The sequence below is a fragment of the Rhinatrema bivittatum genome, chromosome 6 (genome assembly GCF_901001135.1).
Source record: "Rhinatrema bivittatum chromosome 6, aRhiBiv1.1, whole genome shotgun sequence".
Taxonomy (NCBI): domain Eukaryota; kingdom Metazoa; phylum Chordata; class Amphibia; order Gymnophiona; family Rhinatrematidae; genus Rhinatrema; species Rhinatrema bivittatum.
This window is the reverse complement of record NC_042620.1, coordinates 219,720,090-219,745,323: the sequence shown is the minus strand read 5'-3', so window position 1 is coordinate 219,745,323 and position 25,234 is coordinate 219,720,090. Positions and strand designations below refer to the sequence as shown.

The 25,234-nt window shown below is 44.5% G+C and overlaps 1 protein-coding gene across 1 annotated transcript in view; it reads right to left on the bottom strand.

The window, feature by feature from the left end:
• The window catches only part of LOC115094680 (connector enhancer of kinase suppressor of ras 2-like), a 334,885-nt gene that overhangs the window by 83,949 nt on the left and 225,702 nt on the right, over positions 1-25,234 (bottom strand). The gene's annotated exons all lie outside the window — the stretch shown is intronic.

Sequence of the window (25,234 nt, the reverse complement as noted above, 5' to 3'; positions counted from 1 at the left end):
TTTGTACCTGAGGCAATGGAGAGTAAAGTGACTTGCCCAAGGTCACAAGGAGCAACAGCAGGACTCAAACCCTGGTCTCCTGGTTCATAGACCACTGCTCTAACCACTAGGCTATTCCTGTGTCTATGGAAAAAAGGGTTAGTACGCAAACTACTTCTGCTCCAGGGAAGCAGTAAGTGGTGAAACAAAAAACAAAAGTAAGTTTCTGGGACAGGTTAAGGGGGTGGGGAGGAGAGGGGAAGAGGGAGGGGGTTTAGGTAGGGATGTAGGGAAGTTCCTTCCCAGTCCACTCCTTAATTGGAGTGGACTGGGAGGGAAGAGGGGTAGGCCCGTTTTGTTGCCGCGAGTAAGCTACTAAAATCCCCTCCTGCGCGTGCCGCCCACACATGCACGTGTGGTTTTTAAAATCCAGCGCATTTGTGCGCGGCCCACGGATTTCTAACATGTGCATGCATGTCATATTATCGGTGCGTCTATGTGCGCACGTCAGAAACCGTGCACGCACCTTTTAAAATCTACCCCTTTGTGCATCCACATACATTGCACCTGTCCTTTATACACACATATGCTGTGTACACACTTAAAGGTAGATTTTAAAATGGCCATGCATGTGCCCATAAACGCACGTATCTCGCTGCGCACTATTTTACAACCTAAGGGGTCGATTTTAAAACCAGTGTGTGCATGTCCGCAAACTTCCCTATACACCTATCTAATCTTCCATCCTTTCCTCTCTCTTCCCCCCTACTTAGCTAAGATTTTTTTTTTTTTTATATATGGACCATTGTAAGGGGGCACTTTGATTCGGGGTGAGTTTTCAGGAGGTGGGTTGGGGTTAGGGGGGTGGTGTTACAGAGACATTCAGAGGTATCCATTGTAAAATTGACATCATTAATGAATTTTTGACCTTATAAGGGATGAAAATTTAAAACACAACCCTAACTCACCTTCTGAAATCTCACCCCAAATCAAAGTGCCCCCGCCCTTACAGTGGTCCATATATAGAGTATCATATTGAGCCCCATAAAGAAGTTCTCTCTCTCTCTCTCTTCACCAAACCACTAACAGGAAGCTGTAGCAAAGTGAAAATTTGGAGTTATGTGCAGCAGTGCTGCCGCTGTTCTGCCTACTTTTTCTGGGCACACGCACCATTCCCAGCTTTTTAAAATTTGCGTAGCTCCCGCGTGGCCCAGTTATGTGCATATGTGGCCGTTTATACGTGCGCGAGTCTTTTAAAATCTACCTTATGATGTTAAATATATACCTATTGTGCATGCCTGGACTGCACAATTGGAATGGACACTGATATCCTGAATACACATTGAATACATGCCAGATACTTTGTACGTACACATACTGTACACTCATATGCATTGTTGGCATTGGTTTTGTGCTGCTTTCCCCTAAACTGAGAGAACTGACATATGCCCAATTTCACCATATGAGTGATTCCAAGAATTTTTTTCTTACATGCTGTTTAGTTTCACACTTGCTCACACAGTTTAATGAGCCCTCCTAGTCTGCTTGACAGCTGATGTGTCATTCATTCACCAGCTCTTTTCTCCCTTTCTGCTGCTGCTAAAATACCACCTAATGTGAAACGATAACACCCAAGAAGACACCCATGACATTTTAAATCCCTTCAGTCTAGTTGTCCTAAGAGTTATGGCCACTGAATTCACGTGAATCCTGTGTATGGTGTTCACAACTCACCTAAGTTAGGGGCATTCTTTCTTATCCTACACCTTTCACATGAATCAGTGTACACTTCTCAACCCTGACCCTAAAATTATGAACAGCCCTGCAAAGTAGCAAGGACAATTGTATTTAAAGAAAGAGAAAATCTCTCACACTGCAGCCCAAAGCCCCTGAATTTATAATTGGCACTTTTAATAAAATAAATCTATTTTAGAAAAGTGGCTTAAACAACTTATAACATGTAACATCAATTTCTTCTTAAAGCTGCAGTGAAAATAATATTCTTCAAAACATCCACTTACCTGCTTTTTCCACTCCCTTGCTTTCTGTTCTGTGTGTGCTTTTTCTAATTTCCCACAATTCATTTCACTTGAATTTTTATGCTTTTTTGAGAGTAGATAGCAGGCATCTTTTACTATGGAAACATGCCCTATTTCTCCAATTGCTTTCCACGATTCGTCGCTTCAGTGTTTCAGAGTATATTTATGCTTTGCGAATATTTATGTTATGTCTGCATGGGGCTCGTTAAAGAACTGACACAGTGGTGCCCTGGGCTCACTGCGATTCATAGCAGGTACGGTGGCAAATTAGGACACGCTATCAAAAACTTTGAACACCAATCACTTCTCGGGTGAAACATAAATCAGAACAAGAACAAAAATAGGGGATCTTAATCATTTCATTTGTTTAAACTGCCCACTGAGTTATCTGACATGCTTTGCTACTTTAAAAGAAAGAAAAAGACAGCACAGTAGAAGGAGGATCTGGCACTGCTTGATGAGAGGTGACATCTGAGAGGTTTCTATCCATGATCAACAAAGTGTACAAATTCAGTGCCATTCTTCTGTCAGAATATTGCTTTATTCTCTGCATACTATATTCCTGAAACTTTCATGCCTTATAATTATGGGTGTTGCTAACATGTCATGCTATCTCTGAGGTTGCTGCTTTACAAATGCAGTTTGCAGCACCCCTTTGTGCAAATGAAATGGTGTGAGTTCATACCTTCCTCCTAACTGGTAATTAATTTTTTTTAAGGATTGATTCATTTCTCTTCCAATTTTTGTCTTGATATGATGTGAAATTAATCAACACTCTAAGGAATGACATTGATTTTTCACAGAAGGTTCAGCGTAATAAAAAATAAGCACTGAAGTTATTACGTCTGCATACGCGCATGTAGGATTTATTTGTAATTTTAAGTTTGATTAGTTTTGTTGATTATAAATGGTGTCTTGAAATACAATTAGCATTGTGCCATGAGCAGAGGCATACAGTGCATTGCACATGCTTCTTCGCCGTGCAAAAATGTCTCCAATAAAGTAGCAACCAAAATTAGATTACAACTCTAAGCATACTGCATGGGGACTATCATATGGGCAGTAATAAATGTTAGTCCAGCAGCAGATAGGAATAGGCCACCAGACTTCATTCACTGGTCCAAGAGTGAAGGTCCCTTTGTTTAACATAGTAGGGAATGGTACAGTCCAGTGAATGCCCCTATAGTTTCACAGTAAATGTTCCATGCCAGTAGGGGTGTACTGGGATTCCTGTGTGAATTCTACTAGAGATTGCTCTCGAAAAGTAGGAGTGGAATCTGCTGCTAATAGCTCTATGGAACGTCAGGATGACAGAAGAATATGGAGAGACTGAGGGATTCAAAAGGACCGCATAAACCATGCTGTTGATCTGGACTCTTTCACTATCTGCCACCCTAAGTAACAGGGTGGGTATCAGAAAAATCTGCCTGTAATTCAGTGGATCAGTTTTACAAGGACCTTGGATCACACTTCCATGGGATCTATGTGCAGACTGCAGTCTGGGAAATGGCATCCCAGGTGCAGTCTACACATTGATAGGAGAGTGGCAAACCCTGTGCATTATGCGTTATGGGACCTGCAGGACTACTTGCAGTGGAAGGAGTTTGGCAAAACCTGTGTTTTGGCATGGTGGTCAGACATCTACATACTGCTTGACATAAACCACATGGGCCAGACACTGAAGGAATTTTTTCTGTCTCAAACAAAACTATATCCTCTATGCTTTGGGCCCTGCTGCCCCAAACTGAATCTAAACCCATTGGAAAGTCTGCTTCTGTAGTACACAGAAGCAGGAGAAGAAAAAGTACTTGTTCAACATGAACAGGCATATTGTGGTTTGTAAATAGACTGTGAACTGTTACTTTTCCTTTTGTACATAGTTCAATTTCCTCTCTCAGAAAATATTATAAAGGAAAGTTTGGGGAACAGCAGCCCATTTTCTGGAGTGTATTTGTAGTCATATTTAGGGGCCGATGCGTAGAAAGGGGCAGCTTTTTAAAAAATACGTACGCCGGATTTTAAAAGATACGCGTGTAGCTGTGCGTATCTTTTAAAATCCGGGGTCAGTGCGCGCAAGGCTGCGCAAAATCGGCAGCCTGCGCGCGCCGAGCAGCCTGCCTCCGTTCCCTCCGAGGCCGCTCCGAAATCAGAGCGGCCTCGGAGGGAACTTTTTTTGTCCCCCCCACCTTTCCCTCCCTTCCCCTATCTAACCCACCCCCCCAGCCCTACCTAAATCCCCCCTACCTTGTTCGATGGAGTTACACCTGCCGCTGGCTGCTGGCAGGCGTAACTTGCGCGTGCCGGCTCGCCAGGCCCCCGGACAGCAGACACGCCCCCGGACTGCCCATTTTAGCAAGCCACCCATTTTAGCAAGCCCCGGGACTTACGCGCATCCTGGGTCTTTTCCCGCTTTCCTAATGCGCCCGCAGGCGCCCCTCCTGGGGGTGCCATGCAATATTTAAATTAGGGCTCGCATTATCAAGGAGGCATTAGGTTCGTTTGCATGCCCCTAGCTCCTCCTTGATAACGGGAGCCCAAGAGCATTGGCCATCCGCTGGTTAGGAAAACAGACACCAAATTTATCGCGTCGGTTTCCTAAATGGCACATAGCCAGGGGGTTCAGGAAATGGACGCTTGTCAATTGAGCATTTGTTTCCTGCACCCGACAGCTGGCACTTTTTTTTAAACTTTTTTTTTTCTATTACTATATGAAAGATCTTTCCTCCTACTTAATATCGCAACGATATTAAGTAGGAGGCTGTACAGAAAAGCAGTTTTTTCTGCTTTTCTGTACAGTTTTAGGAGTGCTCAGCAATTAACGCCTGCTCCGGGCATTGGGAGTGAAAAGCTAATAGCCTTATTCATATGCATGTGCATATGATGAGTGCTATTAGTTTCACTCTGGGTTGGACATGCGTGGTAGAGGCGCTAATCCCCTTATTGAACGCACTGTATTGCATCAGCCCCTTAGTGTTTCCTGGCATCAAAGTTTCATTTAATGAACTACAAGACTGCACTGACTCCCTCACCCCCACCCCTTGCTAACAATGTTTCCGGGGCAGTGGTGAATCTATGCAAAAAGTCTTAGTACATCTGGTCCACTGGTAGCAAACTGTGCTGGACTCCTACTCAGAGTTCATCTTTTGAAAGGGAAGCATTATAATCCATTAATTTAATAAACCCTCAAATCAAGCAGTATGCAAATTGGTATAGGACCTTTCAAGAGGAAGTATTACTATTAAGTTTTGTGAAGTTTATTTGGAAGCTATGTTATTTGTTTAACTGTAATCTATGGAATTTTCTTTTCTATTTTTTTCTCCCCCCTTTTTTTTATTTCTAATTTGCAAATATTTGTATCTAAAAAGTGCTTTTGGAGTTGTTTCAGATTTTTTCTGTCAATTGTCATGTTAGTTTGTCTTTCTGACAAGGGGTTTTGGGTAGAAGTGATGTGTCAGTGGGGAGTTCATGCACATCTGCATTCAGTTGTCTACGGATTCTGTCACTGAATTGTCACTTTGAAAATGTACTGCTAAATTGCTGCTGTCACTATCATAACTAGATACCGTCTCATCCAAATGATTGCTTCCATCAAACTCAGTGGGAAATGCCATAATTAGCAATAGACTTGTTTGTACACAATTGCTAACACCGGAAGTGTTTTCTGAGGAATGCTGCAGTGAAAACAGCAACAGGTGCGTCTTTGGTTACATCCTGGCATTGGCAGACAGTAGATGGCTGCAAGATGCTGCTCCCAGGCAGAGCTGCCAAACTACACAAATCCAGGATGGAGATTTTAGGCCAGTCCTGGATTTCTGACAATCCCATTCTGATGCTTTATGGGACCTGCAGCACTAATTTCAAGGGGTAAAATCAGGGACTACAAATTCCACACAGTTTTGGAATATAAATTCTAAACCAGGATTGGCCAAAAGGTCTTCCTGCTGGAACTGGGTATAATGGTAGCTCTGCCCAAGGCTGAGAAACAAAGTTACTTAAATAAAACTTGCACAGTGGAAAAAGATCCTATCATTTGCAGCATTCAATATATAAAATATGCACAAATTATACCTTCCTTTTAATATAAAAATGTCTCTAAATTCTTTTTAATCCCAAACATTATACATGCATGATACAACAAGACAAAGTACAACAATAGAGAATCAAGCTAAACTCAAGGGTCACTGGATTGATGAAAGAATAACACTAGCGCTTAAAGGGGTTAATTTTCAAAAATTTTCAGTGCCCAAAAGTAGAAATTATCAGGTGAATTTTCAAAAGGATTTACACGTGTAAATGTATCTACTACCATAGCAATTTTCAAAAGCCATTTACGCATGTAGGGGGTAATTTTCAAAAGGAGTTACATGCGTAAATGTAGCTACTATTGTAGCAATTTTCAAAAGCCATTTACTCAAGTAAAGTGCACTTATGTGAGTAAATCCTATAGACAAGTCAATGGCATATATTGTAGCAATTTTCAAAAACCCACTTACTCAAGTAAAGTGAATTTACTCCAGTAAACCTGGTTTTACTCGAGTAAATGCTTTTTAAAATCAGGCCCAATAAGTGCACTTGTGCGAGCAAATCGTATGGACAGTTCAATAGCATATATTGTAGCCATTTTCAAAAGCCCACTTGAGTAAAGTGAATTTACTTGAGGAAAACCCAGTTTTCCTCGAGTACATTGTTGCGCTTCCCTGCTCATCTTGCTACACCTTCCACCAGCTCCGGGCACGTCCCCTCCACAGCCGCTTCCAGCTCACGGCGTCTCCGGCTCCCCTGCGCTCCCTTTCCAGACCAGGCCTCATGGCGGGGCTCGGTGTCCTCCATGGCGTCGGCCCCTCCCCTAGGCACGCGCACGAGGACCGCCCGGCCTCTTAAAGGGCCAGGGGCAGATCCCAGCTCCACGGCGCGCCCTGATTGATCGCTGCTTAAAGGAAGTGGTCTGACCCCACTTCCTTGCCTTGGCATTCGGGTCGATCACACTGTGATAGCAAGTTTGCCTTCCTGCGTTTACTGTGTCTCCTGTTCCAGTCTCTCTGTTCCAGCATCTCCTGTGTCTCCAGTCCCAGCGTCCTCTGCTCCTTCGTCTCTCCATTCCTGGTAGTACCCTTCGGACTGATCTCACGGTACTGACCTTTGCCTGTTCTTGACTACTCCTTGATTGCTGCCTGGTCTGACCTCTGCCTGGACACAGACTACTCTCTGATCGCTGCCTGACCTGACCTCTGCCTGGAACACCAACTACTGTCTGATTGCTGCCTGACCTGACATCTGCCTGGAACACAGACTACTCTCTATTTGCTGCCTGCGCTGACCTCTGCTTGGAACTCTGACTATGCTCGGACATCCTCTGCTACCGACCCTGCCTGGCTGACCATTCTACGCAAGACTCTGGCATTGACTCTCGCTATACATTCGGACACTTTGTTCTGGCCTCCTGCGACCTCTGGACTTCCTTACTTGAACACTGACCATGCACCCTTGTTCATAGTGGGCACTCCCTTGAACTTTCTCTCTAGGAGACCCTGCAAGGCCCACCTAAGACCAGGCGGCCCGGGTAACCAAGGGCTCAACCTGAGGGAACCCCGGGTTGCTATTTGTGAAGCTCCAGCTAGCCTCTGTCTTTTCTTGTGCTCCACCTCCTGGTGGCAGACCCTCTTCAGGTCCGACCGGAGGGCCGTACCAATCCTGCATCAGGCCAAGGGTCCAGTCCCCGCACAACAGGTTGCCATGGCCATGGACTCGGCGGAGTCTCCCACCTTGCAGGCCATCCCTGGCCCTGCAGCTCATGTCCAAGAACAACAGCAAACTCTAGAAGCATTGACTTTGTCTGTAGAGAAACTACGGTCTCAAGTCGAGAACACGCTTAAGACCACCTCGAGGGGCCGGGTCCAACCAGCACCCTCATGGGCATCCCTGGCCCTTCCTGCTCTAGCTCGCTTCAAATGGAGATCCGCGCCTCTGTTGAGATTTCCTCATCCAATGCTTTATGCAGTTCACCCTGCAGCCTTAACTGTTTCCAAGTGAAAATACAAAGATCACTTTCATCCTCTCATGCCTTGAGGGAAAGGCCCTGGCATGGGCTTCCCCACTTTGGGAATATTCGGATGACATCCTCAGTCATCTCTCTCACTTCATCACAGTCTTCAAATGAACCTTCCAGGACCCTGGCCGACAGGCAGTTGCGGGTCATTAGCTTCTCCATCTCCGGCAAGGTTCGCATTCACTCACTGAATTCACGGTAAAACTCAGGACCCTCGCCACAGAACTGGGATGGCAAGAGGACTGCATATGGGCAATCTGGATGGCTTATTTCCTGCCCTCAAAGATGAGCTAGCCACTCGCGAGATTCCCACATCTCCAGATGACATCATCTCCTTGGTTGGCAGAATCAATCATTGCCTACGTCAACGGCATCAGGAGGTAAAAGCTTCTCGCCCTTCTGCCGTACACCCAGAGACTCCTTCCCGTGTCTCTCTCCCGAGAGTCATGATCCTTCGCCACCACTGCCCTTGTGGACACTGGGGTGAGTGGCAATTTCATCCTTGATGATATCGTCACACTCCTCCAAATCCTGCTCCAACCTCTGGACATTCCACTTCAGATTGCATCCATCCAGGGAGAACACCTCCCAGGACGCATCACCCATCGCACCATCGCCTTCTGCCTCTCCGTGGGAACCCTCCATGAGGAAATATCGCTATACATCTTGAAGCGTTCCACGCACCCAGTAATCCTCGGCCTTCCATGGCTGCAGATGCATGGTCCTCAATTTGATTGGCAATCTCTCCAGCTAATCCAATGGGGACCCCAGTGCCAATACTGTTGCCTAAGTCAAGTGTCTCCAGCAGACACCGTGTTGAACTCCACAACCCTCACTGGATTGCCTGCTCCCTAAACAGACTTCCAAGATGTATTCTCTAAACAGAATGCTGACATCCAACCTCCACTCCAGAGGTTTAATTGCTCCATCAAGCTCCTACCAGGTACCACGCCTCCCAAAGGCCGGACCTATCCTCTCTCGTTACCTGAGACTAAGACAATGTCTGAGTATATTAAAAAGAATCTGGACAAGGGATTCATAAGGCCTTCCGACTCTCCGGCCGGAGCCGGTTTCTTCTTTGTGAAGAAAGATGGCAGTCTCCGCCCTTGCATAGAGTATCGTGGGCTAAATGCTGTAACCCAGAAGGATCGTTATCCTCTACCTCTCATCAGCGAACTCTTTGACCACCTCCAGGGAGCTCAGATCTTTACAAAGTTAGATCTCTGAGGGGCATACAATCTCGTCAGGATCCAACCAGAGGACATTTGGAAGACTGCTTTCAATACCAGGGACTTTGTAATGGCCCTGCAGTCTTTCAACGCTTGATGAACAAGATTTTCCAAGACCTACTACACTCATTTGTTGTTGTATATATAGACGACATACTGATCTTTTCCAACTATCTAAAATCCCATCATTCTCATGTTCAGACAGTCCTTCAACGAAACTTCAACGAAACTAGAGAAGTGTATCTTCGAACAGACTAGCCTTCCATTTCTGGGTTATATTATTTCCAATCGTGGTTTTACCATGGACCCTGAAAAGCTCCAAGGAATCAGAGAATGGCCTCAACCTGTAGGTCTCTGCCCCCTACAACGGTTCCTTGGATTCAAAAACTATTACAGGAACTTCATCGCCAATTACTCCACATTAGCTGCTCCACTTACCACCATGACTAGGAAAGGCAATAACCACAAGGATTGGAGTCCCAAGGCTCAAGCCGCCTTCCAGGCCTTGAAAGAGGCCTTCTGCACTGGACCTTGCCTACATCACCCGGATCCTAATCTCCCCTTCACCGTTGAAGTCAACGCCTCCGCCATTGGGGCAGGGGCAGTTATGATCCAGTATTCCTCCAAAGGAGCCCTAGTACCCTGCTCCTTCTATTCGCACAAATTTTCTCCTGTGGAGCAAAATTATACGATCAGGGATCATGAGCTCCTAGCAGTAAAATTAGCACTCCAAGAATGGCGTCCCTGGCTAGAGGGACGCCATTCTTGACGACTGGTCCGACCTGTCACCCTGGGCTGAATTATCCCACAATGCACGTCACTTCCACCACCGATGTATCACCCTTCTCGGTGGTATTTGGCCGCCAACCACGTCTGCCTCTGCCAGTCCCACTCTTAGTCCCCTCACCTGCGGCCCAGTTGACAGTTATGATCCAGTATTCCTCCAAAGGAGCCCTAGTACCCTGCTCCTTCTATTCGCACAAATTTTCTCCTGCGGAGCAAAATTATACGATCAGGGATCATGAGCTCCTAGCAGTAAAATTAGCACTCCAAGAATGGCGTCCCTGGCTAGAGGGAGCACAGTACAAATTTACAATCTTCACAGATCACAAAAATCTTGAACAGCTGAAGGAAGCTCAATTGTTGAACCCCAGACAAGCCTGCTGAGTGTTGTTCTTCGAACGTTTTCACGTTGAGCTTCGATACCATCCTGCAGCCAAGAACATGCGAGCGGATGCCCTCTCCCGCTCTCTGGAACCTGAGGATATGTCTGATACCCCCAGGCAAATCATCGACCCCGCCTGCTTAACCCTCCCAGACACCAATACTGTACCAGCAGGAAAAACGGTGGTCCCACGCCGTCTCCGCGAATGCGTCCTTTGATGGGCCCATGATTCAAAGTTGGCTGGCCATCCCGGTCAGGCTTGGACCCTTGAAATGCTAAGAAGGTACTATTGGTTACCTATCATGGTCAAGGTCTCTCGCAACTATGTGAACTCCTGTCTCATATGTGCGCAACAGAAGCCTTTGACCGGTCATCCATGGGGACACCTCCAACCTCTCCCGGCACCAACAGAACCCTGGTCAAGCATCTCCACTGACTTCACAGACTTACCTCCATCCAAGGGCCACACAGTCATCTGGGTCAGCATTGATTGATTCTCGAAGATGGGACACTTCATCCCACTCCAGAAGCTCCCCTCAGCTCCTGAACTAGCTAAACTTTTCCTCAAACACGTCTTCTGCCTACATGGTCTGCCCAAAGAGATCATCTAGGACCGAGGTCCGCAGTTTGTTGCCAAATATTGGGGCTCTTTGTATAAAAAATTTGAGATTACTCTAAGTCTGACCTCTGCTTATCATCCCCAGGCAAATGGCCAAGCAGAGAGAACAAACAGGTCCTTGAAATCCTTCTTACATGCGTATGTTAACAACCAACAGGACGACTGGTCCGACCTGTCACCCTGGGCTGAATTATCCCACAATGCACGTCACTTCCACCACCGATGTATCACCCTTCTCGGTGGTATTTGGCCGCCAACCACGTCTGCCTCTGCCAGTCCCACTCTTAGTCCCCTCACCTGCGGCCCAGTTGACAGCTCAGATGATAAAGTTGCTATGGACACAAGTCAAGGAAAGGCTGGGCCAGGCCGCTGAGCGAGCTAAGCGCTCAACCGATGCTCACTGCCGCTCTGCACTCTTGTTCCGACCAGGCCAAAAGGTCTGGTTAAACACAAGGCATATCAGGCTAAGGTTGCCCTCTCACCGACTGGCGCAAAAATTCATTGGGCCCTTCCACGTTCTCCGCCATGTCAGAGCGGTAATGTACCAACTCCAGTTACCTAGTTCGATGCATATCCACAATACCTTCCACATATCCTTGCTGAAACCACTCGTGCTATCCTGGCCTTCCCGGAGATCTCCTGCGCCCACGCAACATGAGGCCGAACCAGAGGACATCATGCAGGTAAAAGAGGTCCTCGACATTCGTTGCCACAAAGGCCATTGGGAGTACCTCCTATCATGGGAGGGCTTCGGTCCGGAGAAGAACTCCTGGGAGCCATCCCATCACATCTACGATATGGACCTCCTCCTCAACTTTCACAAGGCCCATCCTGACAGACCCAGGCTGGTAAGGGGAGGCCTAAAAGGGGGGATACTGTTGCACTTCCAGGCTGCGTTCACTCCGAGGCCGGGCCTGCTCACCTCTCTACGCCTTCCACCAGCTCTGGGCACGTCCCCTCCATGGTCACTTTCAGCTCACGGCATCTCCAGCTCCCCTGCACTCCCGCTCCAGACCAAGCCTCACGGCGGGGCTCGGCGTCCTCTATGGCATTGGCCCCGCCCCTAGGCGTGCGCACATGGACCGCCCGGGTTCTTAAAGGGCCAGGAGTGGATCCCAGCTCTGCGGCGCACCCTAATTGATTGCTGCTTAAAAGGAGGTGGTCTGACCCCACTTCCTTGCCTTGGCATTCGGGTCAATCATGTTGTGATAGCAAGTTTGCCTTCCTGTGTTCCTGCCTTCCTGTTCCAGCATCTCCTGTGTCTCCAATCCCAGCATCTCCGTGTCTCCAGTCCCAGCGTCTCCTGCTCCTTCGTCTCTCCATTCCTGGTAGTACCCTTTGGACTGATATCATGGTACTGACCTTTGCCTGTTCTTGACTACTCCTTGATTGCTGCCTGACCTGATCTCTGCCTGGACACCGACTACTCTCTGATCACTGCCTGACCTGACAACTGCCTGGAACACTGACTGCTCTCTGATTGCTGCCTGCGCTGACCTCTGCCTGGAACTCTGACTACGCACGGAAGCCTCTGCTACCGACCCTGCCTGGCTGACCATTCTACACAAGACTCTGGCATTGACTCTCGCTATACATTCGGACACTTTGTTCTGGCCTCCTGCGACCTCTGGAATTCCTTACTTGAACACCGACCACGCACCCTTGCTCATAGTGGGCACTCCCGTGAACTTTCTCTCTAGGAGACCCTGCGAGGCCCACCTAAGACCAGGCTGCCCGGGTAACCAAGGGCTCAGCCTGAGGGAACCCCAGGTTGCTATTGGTGAAGCTCCAGCTAGCCTCTGTCTCCTTTTGTGCTCCTCCTCCTGGTGGCAGGTGCTCTCCGGGTCCGACCGGAGGGCCGTACCAATTGTGCACCAGGCCAAGGGTCCACTCCCTGCACAATATAAATGCTTTTTAAAATCAGGCCCTATGTGTGTAAATAGTATTTTGCAAAAGCTGGAAGTATGCATGGACCAGCAATGTCTTGCATAAAAATTAAAGGAAAAGAAAGTTGCGGGTCCAGGGTAGGGTCCAAAGGTTACTCACAAGTTAATATTTTGTAAGCAGTATACATGCATCATTACCGAACATGCATGCTTGCTTTTGCACCTGCTGAGTCACAGAACCGAAATTGCATTTGACTTTTATTGGTAATTTTTCGAGAGGCAGGTCTCAGCGAACTGCTGTAGGATCTAGGTGAACTGGTGAAGGTATTGGCAAACTGGTGTCTAAAAGTACGCACGCAAGTATTTTAATAAGTGGAGCATGCACACGCTTTCTAAAATACCTGCCTCCACGCATAAACTGTGGTAATTACATGTACTTGTAACAATTATTTTGCACATAAAATATATGCACTTATTTTGGTAAATGCATATAGAAAGTGTGTGGCTCCCTGCATTCAAAAAAATGTATGAGGACTACCAAAACATAGGCATGTACTACAGGGCAGTGGTAGTTCATAAACTGTACGGCTCATATCAGCACAGTTTATAAAATACAGGCATAACTTTGCACACACTTGTATGCGTGCTGTGCTCATTTATGCACACTGTTGAAAATTACTCTCCCTTAAAGCTGAAAGAATAAGTATTTTTCAGCGGAAAAGGAGTTCTAGAACAAATGGTCACCATTTGAGGCTTCAAAGTAGACTTAGGAGCAATATAAGCAAATATGTCCTTCCCATAAAGATGGTAAATAAATGGTACAGCCTTCCAGGGTATATGGTGGATGGGGAAGGGCAAACATATCAGAATTCAAGAAAGCACAGAGCAAATTCAGAAAGTGAAAAAAAGTAAAGATAAAGACAGAGTTAGGGTAGGCTCTATAAATAGTTCAAAAAGGGTAAGGGGGCAGATTAGCTAAGGCCTTATCTGTCAATAAATTATTTTTTTTCAATAAATATGTTTCTAGTGTTTGATAGAGTAACCCCAAAAATCATTTATCACCAAAGTGATTCAGAAATTCAAGTGCATTTTGTTGTCTTTATGTCAATTTGCATTTTTTTTTTTTAAAGAGCTACAGTGGTGTCCAGGGAACTACAGATGAATTGGGGTGGGGTGGGATGGGATGGCTTAAGAAAACAACAGTTAAGGGGCATATTTACTAAGCTGCAGTAAAACAGTGCATTTTTTGCACTGTTTTACTGCAAGTTAATATTTCCCATGGGATTTACTAAACTGCGGTAGCTTTCTCCATTTGTAAGGGGGTAGGAGCAATCCCCACTCACTCCTGTCCTGCTGGCACCACCTTGGACAATATTTCCAGCTGACCTAAAGTTCTCCTTTGTCCCTTTACAAGGGGGCAGAGCTACAGGGCCAGGGGTCAGGGCTTGATATCAGGGACTTTATTTTTATATTTATATACTGGGATGGGTGAGGGGAGGTCAGCCACTTAGCCTATCAACCAAGGACATTTTTTCTAGGAGGTGTTAGGTTCCATATTAGGAGCTACCACCCAGTAAAAAGATCTAGGCATCATAGTGGATAATACTTTAAAATCGTCAGCTCAGTGTGCTGCAGCAGTCAAAAAAGCAAACAGAATGTTAGGAATTATTAGGAAGGGAATGGTTAATAAAACGGAAAAAAAAACTATAACGCTCCATGGTGAGACTGCACCTTGAATACTGTGTACAATTCTGGTCGCCGCATCTCAAAAAAGATATAGTTGCGATGGAGAAGGTACAGAGAAGGGCAACCAAAATGATAAAGAGGATGGAACAGCTTCCCTATGAGGAAAGGCTGAAGAGGTTAGGGCTGTTCAGCTTGGAGAAGAGACGGCTGAGGGGGGATATGATAGAGGTCTGTAAGATCATGAGAGGTCTTGAACAAGTAGATGTGAATCGGTTATTTACACTTTCAAATAATAGAAGGACTGGGGGCATTCCATGAAGTTAGCAAGTAGCACATTTAAGACTAATCAGAGAAAATTCTTTTTCACTCAATACACAATAAAGCTCTGGAATTTGTTGCCAGAGGATGTGGTTAGTGTAGCTGGGTTTAAAAAAGGTTTGGATAAGTTCTTGGAGGAGAAGTCCATTAATGGCTATTAATCAATTATACTTAGGGAATAGCCACTGCTATTAATTGCATCAGTAGCATGGGATCTTCTCAGTGTTTGGGTAATTGCCAAGTTCTTGTGGCCTGGTTTGGCCTCTGTTGGAAATAGGATGCTGGGCTTGATGGACCCTTGGTCTGACCCAGTATGGCAATTTCTTATGTTCTTAGTTGCATAGAGGGAACTTTGACAACTGCAGGCAGCCCCTTCAACTGATGTTATGGGAGCTTTGCTATTCCTGTTTGTCTGATGATGCTCCTGGAGAAAGCTACATCTCTTAAGGTGTAGCTTTCCTTTATTAACCCAGCCTATATAGTTTTTTTCCGTGAGACATGCAACTGGTTGCTATGATAATGAGCTGATGTGCATAAATTTGCATGTAAAGCTGCTCAATACTTTTAGCTCATGCAAAATATTGTGCTTAAATTGCAGATAATGGGGCAGATTTTCAAAGGCTACGTGCATAACATACGCGCGTAACCTGAGGAAATCTGCCCCTGCGCGCGCCGAGCCTATTTTGCATAGGCTCGGCGGCGTACGCAAACCCCGGGATGCGCATATGTCCCGGGGCTTGCTAAAATGGGTGGTCCGGGGGTGTGTCTGTGTCGGGGCCTGGCCAGTGGCCTGTGTCGGGGCCTGGCCAGCCAGTGCGCGCAAGTTACGCCTGCCAGAGGCAGGCCAGAGGCAGGCATAACTCCATTGAACAAGGTGGGGGGGGGGATTTAGGTAGGGCCGGGGGGGGGGGGTAGATAGGGGGAGGGAGGGAAAGGTGGGGGGATCCAAAAAAAAATTCCCTCCGAGGCCGCTCCGATTTCGGAGCGGCCTTGGAGGGAACGAGGAAAGCCATCGTGGCTCCCCTTGGGCTCGGCGTGCGCAAGGTGCACATGTGTGCACCTTGCGCACGCCGAGCCTGGATTTTATAACATGCGCGTGGCAGTGCACGCAAGTTATAAAATCGGGTGTACATTTGTGCGCGCCGGGTAACGTGCACAAATGTACCCCGCGCGTGTAGAAATTAAAATCGGCCCCAATGTGTGTTAATTGGGAAATATCATGCCTTACTGCAATAGCACAGCTTAGTAAATAGGCCCCTAAATCAGGTTGCCTTCTACTACTACTTATTTCTGTCGTGTTACTGGACATACGTACTGCTTTCAGCACTGATCAGGTTTAGACCACACAACCAAAAGAACATTTCTGATGTCAGTAGCTGATACTTTAAATATGAAAGTACTATAGAGATTACTATTTGTGAAGGATAGTTTCCACTGGCCTAAAGTGAAGGAGATTCCCATGACATGATTCTGTAGTGAATGAACTTTAAAGGAAAGGCCCTGTATAAAGGGGAAATGGTCAAAGGTCTAAGTGCCTTTTCCATGAATAAAAATTATAGAGTTATCCTGTCCAAACCAATCATATCTGGCAAAAATAAAACAAAAAAAAAATGGATTTTTAGCCACCAGAAAGTATGGAATAACTTTCATAAGGCACATACTTTTGGCCACATTGTAAAGAGGCATTCCAGAGCTTGGCTGAAAATTATGTGCATACATTTGATTAAAAAAATATACATGCATATAATAGGCCTACTAATACATATAGAAGGTAATTCTCAAAGGAGTTATGCACATAAATGTAACATACTATCGTAGCAATTTTCAAATGCCCATCTACATGCTGAGAGGTAAACTTTCAAAAGATTCATATGTAAAATAGCACATATGTGAGCATAAGCTACTTTAAAACCCACAAGATGTGCACAAATAAGAGACTGAGTAAATTTGTGTGTATAAAAAAATGGTGGGCCAAAGGCATTCCTGGGAGGGGCCAACATTTACATGTGTAAGTTGCTGTTTTACAACCTGCTAAAGTAATGTGCTGAAATCTTTTACATGCATAGTTTTTCTTTTGCTCAATATCTGGTGTAAGTGATTGTAAACATCTTAAAAAGTGAGACAATGACTGGGAGCAGGGTTTGGGTGACATGGGAGGACTTCAGACTGAAGAGCCATGCGCTACAGATGAACTGTGAGAAGTGGTTGACTAATTGATAAAACTGGTAATTTCATTGCAACACGCATGTTATAAAATACTCTAACTTATACATGTAAAAGCAATTTATGGGGATGGGTGGGTAAATGCGTCTAATTGCAAGTAAAATCTTTAGGCCGGATTTTCAAAGCTCTACGTGTGTAAATCCAGTGGATTTACGAGCTTAGAGGGGGTTACGCGCGCCGGGCCTATTTTATAAAGGTCCAGCAACGCGCATAAAGCCCCGGGATGTGTCTAAGTCCCGGGGCTTCAAAAAAGGGGCAGTTTTGTGCCTGCCCAGAGGCAGGCACAAAAGGTAAGATAGAGGTCCGGGGGGTTAGTACAGGGCTAGGGGGTGGGAAGGTTAGGGGGAAGGGAATGGGTGAAGGCCGCTGGTGTTGGCACACACAGAGTGCACAATTGTGCACCCTCTTATGCGCGCCGACCCCCGATTTTATAACATGTGTGCACCTGCGCACACATGTTATAAAATCGGGCATCCATGTGTGTGTGTGTGAGGTAGCGCGCGCACATGTACACCCGCGCGCTTCTTTTAAAATCTAGCCCTATTGTGTATCTCTTCAAAATTTGAAATATAATGTGTGTATATCATTTGTGTACACTTATTTGGCTATATTCCGACTTTTCCGGCTAGGTAGCGCCTTTGCCACTACTTAAATAGTCAAATTTTAATTTATCCGGATAAATAGTGCTTTTTTAAAGACTATCTGGCTATCTTACCCAAATAAGTCCAAAAAGTGCTAATTAGACAGACAAGTAGCACTTTTCAGCCACTACTTAGCTGCATAAATTGGAACTTATCTGGATAATAACACTGGTTTTCCACATACGTCTTGTGGTTTTTACATTTGTGTGCCTGTATACGCATATATATACTTGTATTTTATAACCTGCACATATCATTTGTGCACAGGTTATAAAGTAGAGTATTAAACTGCCATGCACCCATATACACATGTATATGCGTGAACGCGAGCAGTTTTTGAATGCTATCCTCCCTAAGTGCAAGTACGCACATAAAATTTATTGACAATTAAATAGCATATATGATAAAAATTTTCAAAAGACCACTTAAGTGCGTAAAACCCAGTCTAAGTGTGTAAATCCTTTTAAACATAACCTCCATACTTTTCATCATCATTTGACACCATGTCAGCACACACGCATGCTTTCTGCCACATCACAAGCCAATATTCAAACACAGTGTACACAAGTACCTTGTGATTGAAAACCAGCTTTATTTTTGCAGGATGAAGAGTATGTGTGTACATTGCTAGTTAGGCACCCTTTTAAAAATGTATTTTAAAACACTGGTTGCCATACCTGCCTAGGGGAATCCCCCACCCACTTGGGGTTTCAGGATATCCACAAGGAATATGCATGAGATAAATCTGAAGTAATAGAGGCAGTGCATGCAAATTTATCTCAATAATATCCATTGTGGATCTCAAGAATATCCATTGTGGATATCTTGAAAACCCAACTGGCTGGGGGGGGGGGGGGGAGGATATCCCCCAGGCAGGTTTAGGAACCACTGCCTTAAAATGTTTAAATCAGCCAATCTAGTTGGTGCCTATGGACATGTGAAGCATACAGCAGTTCTCAACAGAGAATAGTCCTTCTTGAACATAGCTTATTGTCAGAGCCTCCAGTCTCCTGAAAGTCTGTGGTATGGGCCATAAAATTCATCCCTTGCCATGGAATTGGCTGGTCCTGTCCAAATTGCCATGAGAGACCGGGGACCCCCTCCTACCCAAAGAGAAGCACACTCTGGCATCAGTGGGATGGTGCATAACTCCTCTTCCGGCCCCTCTCCCTCCTTCCTTCTCTCCCTCCCTCCTCCTCAGAAGAGAATCATTAGCGGCAGGATGGTACATTCTTTCCCATTTTCATCCCGCAAGCCCCTCACTCACCATCCTGTTGGGAAACAGGATGGTGAGTGAGGGGTTTAGAGGGGAATGAGTGAATGAAGAAGAGTGAGGGAATCACAGGAGAAAATGATTGAGAGAATGTGGGGGGAACTTGAGACTGGGTGGAAGAGCAACACAAATTGAAATAGTCGGTTCAGTGTGCTGCGGCAGTCAAAAAAGTAAACAATGTTGGGAATTATTAGAAAGGGAATCGTGAATAAAACAGAAAATGTCATAATGCCTCTATATCGCTCCATGGTGAGACCGCACCTTGAATACTGTGTACAATTCTGGTCGCCGCATCTCAAAAAAGATATAGTTGCGATGGAGAAGGTACAGAGAAGGGCGACCAAAATGATAAAGGGAATGGAAGAGCTCCCCTATGAGGAAAGACTAAAGAGGTTAGGACTTTTCAGCTTGGAAAAGAGACGGCTGAGGGGGGATATGATAGAGATGTTTAAAATCATGAGAAGTCTAGAACGGGTAGATGTGAATCAGTTATTTACTCTTTCGGATAATAGAAAGACTAGGGGGCACTCCATGAAGTTAGCCTGTGGCACATTTAAAACTAATCGGAGAAAGTTCCTCTTCACTCAGTGCACAATTAAACTCTGGAATTTGTTGCCAGAGGATGTGGTTAGTTCAGTTAGTATAGCTGGGTTTAAAAAAGGATTGGATAAGTTCTTGGAGGAGAAGTTAAGTTGACTTAGAAAATAGCCACTGCTATTACTAGCAACGGTAACATGAAATAGACTTAGTTTTTGGGTACTTGCCAGGTTCTTATGGCCTGGTTTGGCCACTGTTGGAAACAGGATGCTGGGCTTGATGGACCCTTGGACTGACCCAGTATGGCATGTTCTTATGTTCTTAGGATTGGAGGGGGTTTTGGTGTGTGAGGTTCTGAAAGGGGCTTTGGAAGGGGAGATAAAGGAAATTAAAATGATGGCTTACACAGACTAAAAGGCTGCTGGAGTTTGAAAGTCCAGTAATGAGCAGCAATTAAAAGCTGCTAGGCATGAAAAAAAAAAAGACAATGAAAGAAGGTTGATGCAATGGGCTCATATTTTTAAAGCTGCAGTAAGCCGCAAGCTTTTTTTATGATCACAGACACATTTTACTTCATGGTTAAACCTCACTAAGGAACTGAAATTGTCATGCAGTCAGGGGAAATGCCATTGCTTTTAACCAAACTATTTTTAGAAAACCAGTACTCTCCCACTTTAAAAATATTCTGTGTCAAGCAATACAGTTTTTGATATTGAAGGACCTGATTTACTGAACTTTATTTTTGTGATAGACAAAGAATGGGGAAAATGCCTTAGTATATCAGCCCCTAAATGCTAATTTAGGCTACAGCACGAAATGAATTCAGGGCAATACCTTTGGCTTGTGAAGTCTGTTTTTATATTCTGCCTTCTGTTTGCAGAGTCTGCTTAAGAAATGCACATCAGTTATCCTAATGCACTCAAGTATTTTTACATAATTTTTGGGCCAATTTTAAAAAGGCCAGGCACGTAAAAAGCGGGGGTACGTGCATGGCTGGGCCTTGCTCGCGCTGCGTGCACTTTCGTAAGGGCTCAGCCATGCGCATAATCCCCGTTACGTGCAGAAGTGCCGGGCCCAAAGAGGGGGGGCGGGCCAGGACAGCGCCATTCAACGCTGTGACGGGGAAGTGCGCGCCGGAGATTACTTTTGATCTAGAGGAGCAGTAATTGATCTTTCAACAAAAAAGTAAGTAGCTAGGAAGGGGGAAGGGGTTAGGAGTTGGGGAGGAGAGGGGAAAGGGTAGGAAGGTTAGGTAGGAGTATAGGGAAGTTCCCTCCCAGTCCGTTCCTTAATTGGAGCGGACTGGGAGTGAAATGGGGAAGCCCTACTCCTGTCGCCACCCCCCCCCCCAAAGCATGGAGGAGGCTGCAGATGTGAGCGCGGATATCGTATTTTATAGCATGTGCGAGCCGACGCGCGGGTGTTATAAAATAGCTGCGTCCACGTGCACATGGATGGGGGCGCACTCATAGAAACATAGAGATGACGGCAGAAGAAGACCAAATGGCCCATCTAGTCTGCCCAGCAAGCTACGCACTTTATCCATTTTTTTCCCCTTTTTTCTCTCTCCCACCTGTTAATACTGGCTTCCAGTACCCTCCAGCCCTAATTCCCCTCCACCCCACCACCAATTTAGAGAGCAGCGCCGTATCCGCATCCAAGTGAACGTCCAGCTCAATTAGGGGTAGCAACTGCTGTAACCAGTAGGCCACACCCTTACCCCATACTCTTACCCACCCCTGTTTTTATTTTTTTTGTTTGTTTTTTGTTTTTTTTTTGGAGATAGCAGCCCTCCATCCTTCCGCTCCGTGAAGGTGGAACACCAACTACTGGCCACTGGCATCTTGCTCCGTGAATGCCACTCCTTTTATAATCGACCCCTTAGTCTCACTTTATACTATTTATTAGGGATGTGAATCGGGCTTCGGACGATTGAAAATATTGTACGATATTTTCAAAATCGTCAGAAATCGGGGGCTCCCCCAAAACGATAGGAAAACCTCATGACATTGTTCGTGGGGGTTCTCTTATCGTTTTGGGGGAGGGCGGGAAAACGGCACACAAAAATAACCCCTAAACCCCCCCCTACCCTTTAAAACTAATCCCTTAGCTTCCCCCACCCTCCCGACCCCCCCAAAATCTTTTTACAGGTACCTGGTGGTCCAGTGGGGTCCCGGGAGCGATCTCCTGCTCTCGGGCCGTCGGCTGCCACTAATCAAAATGGCGCCGATGGCACTTTGCCCTTACCATGTGACAGGGTATCCGTGCCATTGGCCGGCTCCTGTCACATGGTAGGAACACTGGATGGCCCGTGCCATTAAAAATGGCACGGGCCATCCAGTGTTCCTACCAATGGCAAGGATACCCTGGCACATGGTAAGGGCAAAGTGCCATCGGCGCCATTTTGATTAGTGGCAGCCGACGGCCCGAGAGCGGGAGATCGCTCCCGGGACCCCACTGGACCACCAGGTACCTGTAAAAAGTTTTTTTGGGGGGGGGGGGGGGTCGGGAGGGTGGCGGAAGCTAAGGGATTAGTTTTAAAGGGTCGGGGTGGGTTTTTTGTTTATCGGCTCGGGCGCAGCTGATAAACAAAACCGCGATCGGGCCGGATGAAAAAAAAACCCACGATGTGAATCGGAACTGGAATCAGAACCGATTCCGGTTCCGATTCACATCTCTACTATTTATTCCATTTGTAGTTTTCTATAATCTGTTTTCCCTTTTGGGGGTTTTTTTTTTTTTTCCATAAAGCAGTTAAGCAAAGGAGTCTGAAAGCGGAATGTAAATTGGTCCTGTGACTAGTGAGGCCTGCTGCCACATGCCTCTGTAAAGAAGACTGCAGATGTGCATGCACATTTCTTTCAAAGTAGATTGGCAAAGAATTCAACAAACCTGCAAAAAACGTCAGTGTTTCATAAATTTATTCTATGAACATTTTTCTTTCTTATTTTAAAGGAAAATCTGAAGTGGAATTTGTCAGACTGTTGGATTCACTTTCGGTGTACTTTTTGGCTACGTATCAGATACATGTTTGGATTGTCTTTGAATTTCATCCAGAGAAATTGGATTGATTTCCCAGAAAATATAGACTATTCTATATGCCTTATATTAAGGAGCTCTATGTTCGCTTGTTGTTAAGCTTTTTATGTTTGCCTGTTGTTAAGCTACATTTTGTTATCCCCCTTCCAGTTCTTTCTCCCTGTTAATATGTACTTTCAAACCTGCTGTTCAAATGTGAACCGGTATGATGTCCCTACTAATACCGGTATATAAAAGTCTCTAAATAAATAAATAAACAAACAAATAAATAAATATCTGGGTGAAACCTGAAATTTTATCAATCTCAATCCAGTCCCTGAGTAAAAAGTAAACTTTTTACTTCAAGTCAGCCAAAAATGTTTAGCTAATTCATTTGGCAGTTAAAAAAAGATCATTCAGATTTATATTTTAAGGCTGAAGAGGAAAATGTATTATTTTGAAAATTCCTCCTACTTAGCCTCCCTCCCACTATCATAAAGCTGAGTAAATCAGGGAGCTGGCAGGCTGATCTCAGTGGATGCATGCATCCATGTCAAACAGGAATACAGTGGGTGGGGGGGAGAAAAGACATTTTAAAATGGGTATATGGCTATATTAAAAAGCAGCGCATCCTGTTTTCAAAAAAAGTGTGAAACTATAGGAAATAAAATATATTTGAGCGAAAGAGAAAGCAGTGAAAATAAGAAACAAAGAGAAAGCAACAGAGCCAAGAAACAAGTAAACTGCTATTTTAAGACATCTGACTAGTATTGCTCAATAATTATTGACTTTTTCCTACCCTTTTCCCCCTAATTTTCTCTCTTTGTTTTATTTTACATGATTTATATAATTTGTCTTGTATTTCTGATTTAAGTTGCTAATTTAGGCAAAGTCACCTAGAGAAATAAAACAATGCTGCCAATAACAGAATAATAATTCACTGTAATAATACTACGGATAATCTTTTGTAATTCACTGGTAGTTTTCTTCTGTCACTGTTGATTAGATCAGCAGTAACTGATAAACAGGTCCTGGAATCTTCAGATGCCAGCTCTATTGATTTTGTTGGTGCCTTCTATTTGTTAACAAATAAATTATCTCTCACTGTTCCAACAGCATTAAGCAGGGGTCTTACCTGTTATATACAGAGAGGGAAAATAATACTTCAGACTGAAGGGAATGTTACAGTTTAGAACTTTAACTGCATTTTGCTTTTCAGGTCTTCAACATTTGACACTGAATTTAACCTTTTAGGTACCAACGTTCCACAAGTGGAACATTTTTTCATATACTTTTAATTACTTGCAAATTTTTTAATACCATATTTATACCATATTTGGGTCTAGTTAACTAATTCCTTCAATGAGCAGGATCTAAAAGGTTAAGAAGCCAAATTTTGCCTACAGTACTAGAAACCAAATATCTTTTTTTTCTGGGTTGATATTGTAGGCCAAGACTCATTGCACCTAACATGCAAAAGTTGTGAAGCAAATGGTAGTGCAGAGGGAAAAAAAAAAAAAAAAAGCAAAGGATTTGTAATGTTTTGGTGTAATTTTTTTTTTTTTGCTATAGTTTGGAGGAATATGAAACCCCAGGGATCCTTTCTCCTCCTCCAAATAAGAGCATAGATTTACTAAAATCTTGTGATATCATTGAACATTAAACCACCAGGGGATAAATGAAATTACTTTTTCAAGCATGCTGTTTTCACAAAAATACAGCTGTTCCATAAAACATACTGCAGACACGTAAAATAGGTCATCTCAATGAAGATTTTTCTAGGAAAATGTAATATTCTAATTTAGATGTCTTTACATACAGTATTTTTAGTGAGACAGTATGTATACTGTGGCAGAGCTGGACCTATGGAACCTGCTCCATGAATGCCTTTGTTTAGTGTCAGATCTGAAGGAATTCAGAAAGGATATAAAAATACAGAGCCCGATAGTCAGTGCTACAAGGCTGGATAAGTAGCACCTTATCCAGCTAAGAGGCAGCCGGAGGAGTTATCCGGTTAACTTAGCTGGATAAGTGGCAATATTCAGACTTATCTGATTAAGTTAACCAGATAAGATGGACCTGCTCAATAGCAGGTCTAAAAGCTAGATAAGACTTATCCGGCTAACTAGTGACTTTTATGAGATATTCAGCAGCATAGCCGTGCTGCTGAATATCCCTTGAAAGTTAGCTGGATAAGACTTATCTGTATAATTTACTCATCCGGATAAGATCCGGATAATCTATCCCATACTTATTGGCTGGAACATGTTGTCCAATAAGTATGAAGTATATTATTTAGTCTTTTGGTCTTATTTGATGTATTTTGTTTGTATTCAATTTATATATAATGATTTTATGAATGTTTGACTGTGCCCTACTTTGATCTATTGTAGAATGCGGGTAATAAATCCTTTTAAAATACAATATATAAATAAAATAAATTGTAACTATCAATCTATCTATCTATATATATATATATATACACACACACACAAATATATGTTAAATATTGTTTCCCTAAAAAAACTTCATTAACATGACCTTTTGCTTATGTCATCATTTTTCCCAAAAAATT